We start from the raw sequence: 13,903 nt of genomic DNA on the forward strand, positions 1-13,903 counted from the left end.
TAACAGCTGTCGGGGTGTATTATCAAGAAAAAGCATCTTATGCTTCACAAGATTATTTTGTGTTGCTCTTCTTTACTCTGAAAAATTCTACAAGGCTTATACTTATAAATACTGTAGCCAGAACGGGAATTAACGCTTCAATATGAGCTCCAAGGTCAAGGGAAGATCTGGAGGACTAGTGTACAGGAACGCTGGAGTAAGTATGGTGACACAGAAACAGTCAAAGTGACAGGTACTGAGCTGAATAATACATACTTATGTTTTTACCCAGTGTCATGGAAATAATTTATTTTATCCCTAATATATTTTTTATCATTTGTTAAAGTTAAAATCACATGCCATATTTTGTAAACTGTACTCATATGCTCTATAAACTACAGAATGAAAAATGAGCAACGTCAATGCTTTACAAATGGAAATCCTGAGAAAATAAGAAGCTATAGACACAACTGTTTTGAAAGTGCCTTGTTTAGATCCAAAAGAGAAAGATAGAGAATTTTGTTAAATCTGAACTTGTATCTCATTGCCAAAAGGTTGAGTCTGTCTTTATTAAAAAGAGCAAAGAGTTTTCCAGTAATGTCATATTAAAAATATAATTCTAAGAATTGTTGACTTGAACCTTGAGGATACAAATACTTGTTATGAGATGTTTGCCACAGAAATCGGTGTTTGTTCACTTAAAGTTGTAAATTGTGGTTTTCAGAGGAAATTGATTTTATGTACTTACTTTGTGATTAATGCACTCACTGTGAACTCTGGACTCTAGGGAGCTCTCCAAGAAATAGGGACATAGTTGGAGGTATTGCTCAGTTATTTCACGGGTAAAAGTAAAAATGGCTCTGACAGTAGAATCTAAAAACAAAAGGCAGGATTTCTATTCTCCTGGATGGTGCTCATTGATGATACACAACATGTGAAGCAGAAATGGGAACTAATCTCTTCCTGTTTTTAAAAATTTGCTACGCAGAGATAATTTTCATGTAATAATGAACTTAAAAGTCTGGTCTAAATATTCTACTCCATTCGTATCTAGCAGAAGGACATCTGACTCTCCCAGGCTTGAGTGCAGTGGTGAGATAATAGCTCCCTGCAGCCTCTAACTCCCGGCCTGAAGTGATCCTCCTGCCGCACCCTCCCAGGTAGCTGGGACTATAGGCAAGAGCCATGGTGCCTGACTATTTTGTTGTTGTTGTTGTAGAGACAGAGTCTCCCTATTTTGCCCATGCTGGTTTCAAACTTCTGGGCTCAATTGATCCTCCCACGTTGGCCTCCCAAAATGCTGTGATTACAGATGTGAGCCACTGAATATGGCCTATGCTGGTACTTTCACTAACAAAAAAAACACCAATGGAGTAGTTTTCTCATTTTCAAATGACAAAAAGCAATGAATGAATGAAAGCGGATCTTTCACAGAGAATATTACATAGCTTTTTTTTTTTTTTTTTTTTTTTTTGGAGGCAGAGTCTTGCTCTGTCACCCAGGCTGGCATGCAGTGGCATGATCTTGGCTCACTGCAACCTCCGCCTCCCAAGTTAAAGCAATTCTCGTACCTCAGCCTCCCAAGTAGCTGGGATTACAGGCTCCCACCACCACACCCGGCTAATTTTTGTATTTTAAGTAGAGACAGGGTTTCACCATGTTGGCCAGGCTAGTCCTGAACTCCTGACCTCAAGTGATCCGCCCATATATAGCATTCTTAATAATGTACAGAACTGAAATAAAATTCACTTCATTTTTGAAAAATAAGAATTTGGGAAATTTGAAATAGAATGGCATTAATTATATATTAATCATAGAATGCAACTCTAATAGTGTCTAATGATCACAGTATGATGACCAGCCATTGTAATTTTAAGGGAGAGAAAAAGAAAAATTTAATGTAGATTTTAACATGTATACTTCTTGGACACGGAGGTGGAAGGATGGTTTAAGCCTGGAAGGTGGATGTTGCAGTGAGCTGGGATTGCACCACTGCACTCCATCCTGGGTGACAGAGCCAGACACTGTCTCAATAAATAAATAAATAAATAAATAAATAAATAAATAAGTAAAAATAAAGTAAAATGTATGCTTGCAAGGATTTTTCTTTTTCAAGAAATTATGCCACGAGAAGAGCGTGTGCCCATGAGTCTATATAAGGGTGTATGTGCATATAGGCATGTGCAAGAATATGTGTGTGTGTGTGTATGTGTGTGTGTTAGTTGGGAAGAACAGCAGTGAAAAGGAACGGACTTTGGAATCCTAAGGTAATTCAGATGGTGAATGGACATTTATCTCATAAATGCTTTTGTTTTTTGGTAGTTGATGAAAATAATAACACCAGCAAATGTGAAAAACCTGCTTTTCTCTTAATATTGTGAGGTTCCCTTTGTAAAGCAAGCTTTTGTTTGCCTAAAATTAATCTCTTATTGATTTAGATTTTGTCAAAATAATTAGGCCAGGCTCGTATGCTTCAGTATGAGGCCACCATGTGACAGAGCACATGGAACGTGCAGAGTCATCTCGAAAAACGAATGATGAAGACAGGACAGGCTCTGAGTGGAGCTCTGGAGTGTAGGAAAAGGTTGCATTCTCGCCTAGTCTCCTAAAGGGTTGCCTCAGCAAGGAAACCCGGCCCAAGGAGTTGAAGTAATGGGTACGGACTCGTTGACCATTTTCCCTTCTTAATTTTAAAAATCACGTATTTTTCCTGCTGCTAGGAGAGATTTTCTGCTGAAATCTCCACTGATTTCTGATCTAGTCCATTGCCAACATGTTTGTGCTTGACTCTCATTTGGGCATATTTCTTCTGGGTCTTTTAGTTAGGATTATTTTTAGAGAGAAGATAAGGGAAAATGAAATACCTCTGTTCAGCACAGGATCCAAGTACACTGGCCTTGTATAGAAGCGCTTAGGAGAGGCAGGGATGGACACTAGAGAGGGCCCCGGAGTGGCATTTATTCCAAGCCTGCCTAGTATCAGTACAGAGACTGCCTGTGGGTATGATAATTATTTTGAAAGACTGTGAAGAAGCAAAACGAAAAAAAAAAAAACCAAAAAACTCCCTACCAGATCAAAACTTCAGAGGGCAAAAGTTCAAGAGAGGATTTATTTTTAATGTTGAAAGAGAAGAGATTGTGAGTAAAATCGAGAACAGTGATTAAAATGCAAAAGCCCAGGAAGCCCAGAAGTGCTGTTTGGTTTGATGAGTGTTTGTATTTTCGCAGTCAGAAGCCAGCCAAATATACCTGCTTTACTCCTGAAAGTTCTTTCTAACTGGCTGCTAGCCTACAATAAAAACCATTTTCTACAGCTTTAATGTGTGCTGAGGAGGGGTGGGAATGTGTAAAAGAAGTCCTATGAGTAAGTAGACCTTGCGATAATGCATTATAGCATTATATTTGCAAAGATGTGTGTGTGTGTGCTTGTGCCTCTCTGTGCGTGTGTGTGTTTACATTCTTGTGCCTGCTTATTTGCAGATACAAGGGGCAAAGTCACAGATAAGTAGGAGCATAGCTGAGACCATAAACTAGCAGTAAAGCATATAACTGATATGAATTCTACCACTTTCTTAGGCTTCATAACTTACGTCTCTTAGTGTAACTAACTAGAAAAATTTATGTACCCCTTGCCTAAAAATGAAACCTATTTATAGAAGCCAAAAGCTGTGAGGGCCATTTATATAATTTATTACAAACCTGTCCCGTAGAAAACCAAGATCCAAAAAAGCCATGTGGCTTGCCTAAGGTGCCGAGTTGTTGTCAAAGTATTTTATTCCCCACCTGGTGGTCATTATCTTTGTCATTCTTATGGAGCTCATTTTTCCTGAGAAGATAAAAATCATGTACGACCAGCTATGGACTTTTGGTAATCAAGCTCGTTTATCAAATGTGTATTGAGCACCTGATATTTATGTGAGGCACCGTCTTAGACTCTGGTGTCACAATGATGAAAACAGACATGGTCTCTGTTCTTGGGAGGTAAAGTGAGTCTTAAAGCCGTGTGAATTGGTTCTATGTATTTTGCTCTTCCTTTGAAGAAACTTACAAATTAATTGTAGCCTCTGCATCCTCCATCTGTACCAGCCAGGAACAGACAGACCAGCCTGGAAAAACCCTTCAGCCTCCACTGGAGGGGAACAAACCTTGGCCATGCACCAAGTGAGGATCTGGGATGTGGTGGCTTCCCTTCCAACAGATCTGCTTCCCACGGAAGTGACCAATAATGACACAGGACAAGATCAAAGTGCAACCTGCAGGACCATGCAGGGCATGGAGTAGATGGGATTCCCCACATTATCCTCCTCAGGAGTGATTTTCACAACAACACCATTCTCTTCAGCACTTCTTCCACCAACCCTCACGGGGAAACAGTGACTTACTGAGGGAACCATCTGACATGGGCTCTGATCCTCCTGCTTCTACAATCTGTTTTGTGGGAAAGAAAGCTTACTTGCTGCAAGTAAGAAAAAAAGTAATGGCTTTGGAGGCTTAGAAGCATCTTAAAGTATGGGCCGATCTACTACCTTTTGACGCTGGATCTGAGTTTATGCCAGCCGCAGTCGAAACATTGCTGACAACCAGCACGGAGAACTCTCATGGCTTGCAGCCTTCCCTCAGACACACTTCTGGAATTCTCCCATATCTTGAAGATGTGGAGGGAGCACAGATATAAATAATAATGACAGTAATTTGTTAGATGATCTCGCCTTTGTTCTCTAGGAAAGTAGTTCTTTCCAGAATGTTATCTTTGGAGCTACTCTTGTTTTGAAACTTTGTTTTAAATCAAACTCAGTTCTGACTGCTTTGCTTTCTGGTGAGAATAGTATTATGAGACCCAAGAATAATTCAATAAAAACACACTCGCATTGAATGTATTTTCATGAGTCCATAATGATACTCAGAAAGAATACTGCCAGAAGAAACTCATTCAAGGCAGCCAATACCAATGTCTTATTTTGACATTGTGTAACTGAAAGAAAAGTGCATCTAATGTCCTCAGGTAGAAACTATATTTCAAGGTAAGCAAATAGCTCCAGTTGACAACATAAAGCTTGAAGAATGCCAGCTAAATGTAGAAGGATGAAAGTCATAATCTTGCAATTCCTAATGAGAATGTAGATCCAGGCAAGAACTATCAACCTGTGCTTGGAGACTTTAGGGGAGTGGTTGATGGGACTTGGACATCCGTATGGTGCCAAAGTAACATGGCTGATGTGGTTCGGGTCTTCAGGAGAAAAACAGAATTGTACAATGGATGGATCAGACCACCATCACCCTCACCTAAAGGTTGATCCTAGCATCAGGAGTAGTGGGACAACAAGTTATTCCATGTCTCCTGGGGTAATGAATTCTGATGTCACAGCATCCCCTGTGATGCAGTCTAGCCAAAGATGTTTAACTTGGATCTAATCAATATGTAGATGTAACTTCCAGGAAATACAAGGGAGAGAGGAACAAGCTAAATGATATCACTGGCAAGCAATGTAGGGGGCCTCTACAGGCCACTGGCCAAGCAGCTGCAATAAGAAGCTACCCATGAAGAGACTGGAGGCTGGATTAAAAGCTAGAGAGAGGACATAAAAGCCAGGTGCAATGTGTGGTCCAGGACTGGTTCCTGGTTTGGACAAAGAAGCGGGGAAGGACATTCAGGGAAACATTTAGTGAATTCGAATAATGTAATGGCTATTACATGATATTAAAGAATGATTATTAATTTTTGGTGTGATACTGTTATTTTTTGTTAAGCAGGAAAGTGTTTTTTTTAAGAAATGCATTTTGGGGGCGATGTCATGCATGATATCTCTAACATGACACACAGCTGGACACTATGTGTGAGACTGTGATGTTCAAGTCCCCTGTGGAAAGGTTGAACAAAAGTGGACACTTAACCAACATATTTGTCAGAGACTAGCAGGTAATGTGTAATTATAAATTGCTATCAAATTACTAAGTATACATTTCGTGAAACATTTTCTAAAGTTTGAGAGTAAAGAGTAAAAAAGAGTAGCATATTTAGTTCAAAATAACGAGGAAGGCATTTATCATAGGAAGATAACAAATTTTTAAGATGTGGTACATGATTTAATTTTAATATTGCTACTAGAACCTAATTTCCACTTGTCATAATGAATAATTTTTATAACTTTTCTTCACTTATTGCTACTGAAAATCTTCATCTACTAGTAAAAATCTTTCAACCACAGGGCAACTGTTATAAATTATGGTATGTCTGTATCTGAAATATTATGAAGTCATCAACAATTAAGATGTGGATTTAATATTTGGTTAATATTTAATGACATGAAAACATATTATGCCAATGTTCAGTGTGGGACATGCAACTTTATTATAATATAGTCCTAATTTTATGTATTAATAAGTGTAAATGATTTAGCCCCCACCTTATTGCTGAGAGAGAGATAAAGAGGTACCACTTAATATAGTCCTAGTATCATTAATTATTAAAAGAAAATATAAGAGAGAAAAAACGCACATGGGGAGACAGTAAAAAACTGTTTAGCTGACCAAATATGGGTTGCATTATTGTCTGTTTTAAACAAGGGAGTAGGTTTTCTCACCACATTCAGCCAATGTGGTAGATTTTCTAACATGATAAAGAGAAACTCCCAATTTTACTCATTTCCAAAGCTGAAAGTTGAAGAGTTGAAGCCCTTTTGCCCTTCTCAGAATGACTACACTTAATTAAAGTGAGCTTCCTCACCACTAAGTACCAGAACAAATGGTGGGTCTGGAAAGGCAATTCTGCTCTGAGGGACGTGAGACAAGCATAAACCTAATGTGATGGCAGAGCTGTCACACCTTGTGGCCATCCATTACATTTCCACTGACTGTTCTTTCACTCTCCAGAAGGGTGGTCATGCCTGTGCTGCTCCCAGAAGACCCAGATCCACCAAAAGAAATGCAATCCTTCCCCACAGGCAGCCTTTCCTGAGGAGAAGAAGGAGCTTCTCTAATTGTCACATGAATAGAAAATGTTGAAGAGACCTGCCTTTTTCACAGGAAGGGTAACTAGAATTCTAACCACATTGAAAAACACCTCTTCCCTCTGCTTATTGAAGTAGGATACTCAGCAACAATTCAAAAGATTGACGTTTTCATGCACCGATGAGGAACGACCTCCAAGCTTCATTATTCAGTGAGTGAAGCCAGAGTTAGAGCAACAGAGCTCACAGAATCTCACTTACACACACATACATGCTTCCACATGCAAACACGTGCACATGCACATACATGCACACACTCTTGCAAAGAAAAGATGAACACACACCAAACTTTTAATGATAAATAGGTATGAGGAACTAAGAAAGGGATGGAATAAAAGGGAACATTCACTTTTCTTACTCTACATTTCTGAAGCTTTTGGATTTTCTTTTTACAACAGGAGGTATTCATTTATTTCTTATGTAATTTTAAAAGAGAGGGAACAATGAACTCATACACTTCTGGTAGGAACATAAAAACGATACAGTCATTTGAAAACAGTTTGGCAGTTCCTCAAAAAGTTAAACAGAGTTATCATGTGACCCAGCCATTTCACTCCTAGGTGTTTACCCAAGAGAGAAAGAAATATATGTTCCTGCAGATACTTGAGCGTTTATAACAGCATTGTCTGTAATAACCCCAAATCAGCGGCAACCAAAATGTCTACAAGTCAATGAATGGATAATGAACTGGTATAGGCCATGTAATTGAATACTATTCCACAATAATAGGAAACAACTATTGGTACACACGACAACATGAATGCATCTCAAAATGATGCTGAAAGAAGCCAGACGAAAGAGCATTTGCTATGTATTACAATTTATATAAAATTCTAGAAATGCAAAGCAAACTGTAGTGACAGAAAGCAGATCAGTGGTTGAATGTGGTGAGGGGTGGTGGCGTGGTAGGAGGAAGGAATAACAAATGGGTCTGAGGACACTTTTGGGGTGATGGATATGTTCACCACCTTCATTGAGGTGATGATTTATCTGGTGTGTACAACAGCAAGATTTATCCAATTGCATACTTCAAACATGTATAGTTTATTGTGTAGTAATCATAACTCAATGAATCTATAAAAAAGTAATACATGATTAATATAGAACATTTTGAAACAACATAAAAATGAAGATGAAAAATTTAAAAACCTCTACTCTTTTGAAAAGAAAACCGTTAACATTTTGGGGCTTTTTCTTCCAGGAAAGTTTCACGTCCACCATACTGTCAGCTCTACAAGGGCAAGCCTGCCTGATTCACCAGGTATATTCACAGAACTATGCTGGAAAAGCAAATGTGGGATAACTAAGTTTGGATAAATAAATGAATGTGTAAAATAGCCTACCCTCTTCATTTCATAGTATATAATGAGGGCTTTTTCATGTCACTAAAAGTTCTTTGAAAACATACCAATGGCTTCATACCCTTCCACTGCCTGGATCCACAGTAATTGGTTTTAGACTTGGGTTGTTTAGAGTCTTTCAATATAACCAGTAGTGCTGTAACGTTCAGCTTTGTGTATACCACAGAAGACTTGTGTTCACCATGGAGGCTATTTCACGACAATTAATGGATCCAATTAAGTAGGTTAATAATTTGGTTTTATGTTGTGCAGCTAAAAATAAGATAGTTGCAACCAGGTGAAGTGGCTCACGCCTTTAATCCCAGCACTTCGGGAGGCCGAGGCAGGCGGGTCACTTGAGGTCAGAAGTTGGAGACCAGCCTGGGCAACATAGCGAAACCCTATCTTTACTAAAAATACAAAAATTAACTGGGCATGGTGGTGCATGCCTGTAATCCCAGCTACTTAGGAGACTGAGGCAGGAAAATAGCTTGAACCCGGGAGGCTGAGGTTGCAGTGAGCTGAGATTGTGCCACTACACTCCAGCCTGAGTGACAGAGCAAGACTCAATCTCAAAAAAGAAAAAGAAAAAAAGAAAAAAAACCCCGAAAGACAGCTACATTTTTCATCTTTTAAATTAATTTGTTAATTGCCTTCTCTTTCACTCAGTTCCCCCTTTGGTAAAATGGGAGTAATAATAATATCTTCCTCTCAAGGTGTTGTTAAAATGTTAAAATATGGTGTAAAACATGGTGTAAATATGTAAAAATTTTAAAATATGGTGTAAAAACTGCTTATGACAACTCTGGCAGAAAGTAAACTTGTAATGATGGGCACTTCTGGGCCATTCTTGTGGCAGAACTATCCTTGGCTCCTGCCAAATTCCCGCAATTCAAGTTTTTTTTCTTGTACCTGCTAGTCTGAACACATCCATCAACCTTGCTTGAAGAATCTTTGGGTTGAGTTGGAATTAAAAGGCGAGGCTGGAAGTTTATATTGTTAGTATTTAGCACTTCTTTAGAAAACTCATCTTAGGCTGGGCACCGTGGCTCATGCCAGCACTTTGGAGGAGGAAGCGAGAGGATTCCTTGAGCCCAGGAATTCAAGACCAGTATGGGCAACATAGTGAGACCTCATCTCTACAAAATGTCAAAAAATTAGCTGGGCACGGTGGTGCATGCCTGTAGTCCCAGCTACTCGGGAGGCTGATGTGGGAGGATCACTTGAGCTGGGGAGGTCAAGGCTGCAGTGAGCTGTGATTGCACCACTGCACTGTAGCCTGGATGACAGAGCAAGACCCTGTCTCAAAACAACAACGACAACAACAAAGAAAACTTATATTAGCCAAAGATAAATGTCAGCCCCATTGGAATGGGTTCCATATTCTGTCTCTGGATAGCTCTGGTGATGAGAAGGAGTCAAGGGCAGCAATTTTCTTTCAAGAGGATTTTCCCCAGCTTTCTACTGAACTTGTGCAAGTGAAACTTGATTGAAACTACTAGCTTCGTAGAGTTGTGGTAGCAAACCATAAATCATTCTGGGTTCCCCAAGAAGTTTTTCAAACCTTAGAGAGCCAGGTGACTCTTAACAAAGCTGTTTCATTAAACAGTTTTGAGTGAATTTTTAGCCAAGTTCTGGTTCTAGATTCTCAGCATTTAGCAGAAATGTTTAGCGAGTTACTCATATACACACATGTAAAACTTTTGTTCACTTAGATCAACAGAGAGAAAAATGAATATGTAAATATGTATTGAGTCAATATCTGCAAATATAGCTTTGTTTAAATAATAGCTTCTCGTTTTATAGTTAAGAAAAGTGAGGTTTAACAAGATTGAGTGACTTGCTCAAATTCTCAGTAAGTGGTAGAGGGGGTAAACCCAGCTCTCTCTGATTCCAAAGCAAGTATATCATCTACATGATAGAAAATCACAATAACAGCTGATATTTCCCCACACATTACAGTTACAAGCCTCTCTGATACACTGTCTCATCAAGCCCTTACAGTCCTTCTCTGTTCAGAAGGCTACCATGGGGCAGGCCTTCTCCCCACACCTCCCAATCGTGGATATAAGACTCTCCCTTGACATCAAAATGTGGTCCTGGCCCAGCATCATGGGTATTGCCTGAAAGCTTGTTAGAAATGCAGACTTTCAGGCCCCACCCCAGACCTACCGACTCAGAATCTGTATTTTAATAAGATCCCCACTTTGAAGAGCATTCCCACCAAGTCAGCTGTCAAATGCACACATGATGGCCACAGTGGAGGTACACAGAGTTGCTGAGAAGGCAGAGCATCCCTCAGGCTAGCAGGTCTTGTTGACACTGACTGAAGAGCTAAAGACAGTGCATGTGTATGGGCGGGAAGGGATGGCCAGAGCATGAGATCACAAAGATCACCACCGGCATTGCTCAGGGATGGAGGACCATGGATAAAGGCCATTAGCAAGGTCAGTCCTGCTGTGCGAGGGGTGCACAGGAATCCAAGCCTACTGATGCTGTATGTTTGTTATGGGAAACCCTTGGGATGCTAGATTAAGCAGAATGTAATCAATTTTTGTTGTTCATTTCGTGAAGACCTTTCCAGAAGCAGGAAAAAGAAGATGCCATGGCCTTCCAGTCATGCTTGCTTAAAGCTATGCTTGCTTGCTCTTTTATATTTCATTTAGAAAACATGGTCAACATTTCAATGAAGTAGTGGCTGGATGTTATCCTGGGCCCCCAAGTTCTGCCCTCCCTAGCCTGGGATGGGACACAGCTATAAGAAGGAGCATACTTCCTCTGGTTCACCTCTAACTTTTAAGGGAATGCAGCCAACTCTAATCCTACACTCGCTTGTTTCACTGATGTGCCCCTTCTTTGTGGAAGGTACCTGGAAGCAGTTGGGTAATGTCTGCAGATGGCCGGGCATGGGCTTTGTAGGGAATGATTCATCTCTGTCTTTTTTGAGCCATAAAATCCCCATCTTATTGAAATAAAAAGAAATTCGGGTATGTCTGGTCCAGAGAGAAGAGGTCATCCCTGAATCTGGGACATCCAAGATGACACCCAAGATGAAAGATGATGTCATCATCAATCCTCTGGTTTAAAACTATTTCCCTCAGGATTGCAATCTGGTTCCTCCAGTGGGTCTGCCCATGGAGGGAGAGAGAGTGATTATGTCAACAAAAGTACTCGAGTTCCCATGACATCTACTTTTGCATTTTCCTCCAACTTTCCATGTCTTTTTGTCATACAACACTGCCTCATTAGATGAGGGATATAAACTAGAAAGTTGTAATGAAGATGTTTCTTGAAATGATTTCTGCAGACCAGCAACCTTCCAGGCGCCCCACTGTCTCTCCACTGCTCGCTCTCAAGCTCAACCTGGCAGGAGGGGCAGGGTATCATGTTACAAGGGTGCTCATGGGGGCATGCAGAAAGCTATGTGGTTTGGGGTCAGGAAATCAGGTGCCTGGCTGTCACAGACCCAGCCATCACCACCAAGTCAGGTGTCTCTTGGTTTTCGCTGCTTTAGAATTATGAGTTGACAATCAGATGGCACAGAAGCCTGGAAACTAAGTTATCAGCTAATCAGAAAGGCTTGCTTGCATGTGGTTCAGACATCCTGAGGTGGTAGCACAGTGTGGCATAGGGTGGAAATTGCTGTCCTCAGGGTGAGTTATGGCGTCTCTGTGTGTGTGCACATGTGTGCGTGTGTGTTTGTGGTTGAACACAGAAACTATCTTTCTTCTTAAAGATCAGATGAATAATGAGTGTTTTGACAAATGGGATGATTTTATAATAACGTCTAAAGAGAAGTAATTGTATATTTGTACAAATACAAAGCCTACTTAACATTTGAGGCAAGGACAGATTTTCCAATGTTATTCAACAGATAGAAATACTTATAGGAATCCTAAAATATTTACTGTTAATTACACAATTAAGCAATTTATTCTTGAAAACACTCTCATAGTAAAGCATTCAATGATTACAGACAAACGAAACGTCTCCTTCACCACCTTCCACCACCCACTGACTTCTTCCAGGGGCTAAGCACCATGGCTATTTGGATATTAATCCTTCCAAAGGCTCTCTCTGCACTTAAAAACACGTGTATGTTCCTAGACAAATGGATAATGTTTGAGTGCTTTGTTTCTATCAGAAATGCCATCATATTGAACATACCATCTATTATACAAATTGCTTTGTTTGTTCAGAAACATGCCCTGGGGATCTTTTCATGTTAGTGCATGTACATCCACATTAATTCTTTTAAATGGCTGCATAGTATTCCATAGAATGAAAGTACCATCCTTTATGTGATCACTGTCTCCTTGATGAACATGTAGGTGGTATTTCACCTTCACCCACATAAGCAAGGCAGCTATGATCTTTGTTACAATGCCTCCTTAAAGAAATGCATTGAATTTCTCCAGAAGGGATGCCAGAATGGAGTTGCTTTGCTACAAGGAATGCAAACTTTGTATCTTAGCAGGTATTGCTATCATCTCTTTCCAGTGTGGCTGAACCCATTTTTGCACCCTCAGGAGTGGGTGAGAGGCCATGACTCCCAACGCCAGTCCTTGATATTAAACTCATAATGATTTGTCTATTTGAAGAGAAAACATTGTTTTTATTTAACATGCATTTCCCTACTACTAGCTAGCTAGAGCACCTTTTCATATGTTTTTCCCCTCATCTGGGAAGAAAACTTTTGCACATTTGAAAAATGTGGGTTATCTTTTTTTTTTTTTTTTTGCAGGAGCAGAACTTCTTTTCTAAGAGAAATTGCAAAAAGCAAGTAGCTACATACTAGACATTTTTCTTTATTTCAGAAAGTCATAAAAGCAATGGCTTGCATAGAAATAGAGAAAAAAAGGCTGTGGTGTGTGTACGTGCATGTTTTTTTTTCCATAGAGTGACGCTAACACCCACACACCTTTAGCAAATGGAGTGAAGCCCCCAAAGATCGCAAAGGCAAAGATGAAAGACAAAGAAAAGAAAGGCAGTTCTACTAGGCACTTTATAACAAGAAAAGCAACTTGCAACTAACATCTGAAATCTGGATTCCATGTTCTGCAGAGGGCTTTGTTTGCTTCCCAGGGTCAACTACTTCCTGTAGAAATCCTTTCTACAGCAGGAGCTTGGGATTTGGCTGGTGTTTATCAGTTGTCCACGTAAAGAAGTGATGTCAGCCTGTGGCCCCCACCTGGGGTTATCTAAGGGGCTCATCGCTTACTGGTACTGACTGAGACTGAGGAGCAGCCAGGTGGCAGCAAGGAATGGCAGGCCTAGGCTCATCAAATCACCCTCAACCGCAGTAGAATTTATCACCACAGTGCATCTCTTGGGGGAAAGCTGAAGTCTGGGAGCTTGAGAGAATTAGGTGTAAGAATGAGGGGTGCAGAGGGGCCAGAAAGGAAGGAGAAGGAGCTCCATCCTCTCTGGAGTTGGTTCTGATGCATGCGGAGGAGGCTATGGAGCAAATACAAGTATAAACCCCAAAGCTGGGCTGTGGTGTCGATCAGAGAACTCGGGGTGTGTGGCACACACGTTTAAGCTTCTATTTAAATAGTGTTTTAAAAGATTGGCAAGG

The 13,903-nt window shown here is 40.2% G+C and overlaps 2 long non-coding RNA genes across 2 annotated transcripts in view; one reads left to right on the forward strand and one right to left on the reverse strand.

The window, feature by feature from the left end:
- Positions 1-13,903, reverse strand: part of LOC144339135 (uncharacterized) — a 66,966-nt gene that overhangs the window by 5,873 nt on the left and 47,190 nt on the right. The gene's annotated exons all lie outside the window — the stretch shown is intronic.
- On the forward strand, positions 3,206-5,691 carry LOC144339443 (uncharacterized). Its single transcript, XR_013414466.1, has 2 exons — positions 3,206-3,342; positions 4,065-5,691. It is a non-coding gene; the product is annotated as an uncharacterized LOC144339443 (long non-coding RNA).

The sequence above is a fragment of the Macaca mulatta genome, chromosome 2, assembly GCF_049350105.2.
Source record: "Macaca mulatta isolate MMU2019108-1 chromosome 2, T2T-MMU8v2.0, whole genome shotgun sequence".
In the NCBI taxonomy this organism is placed as follows: Eukaryota; Metazoa; Chordata; class Mammalia; order Primates; family Cercopithecidae; genus Macaca; species Macaca mulatta.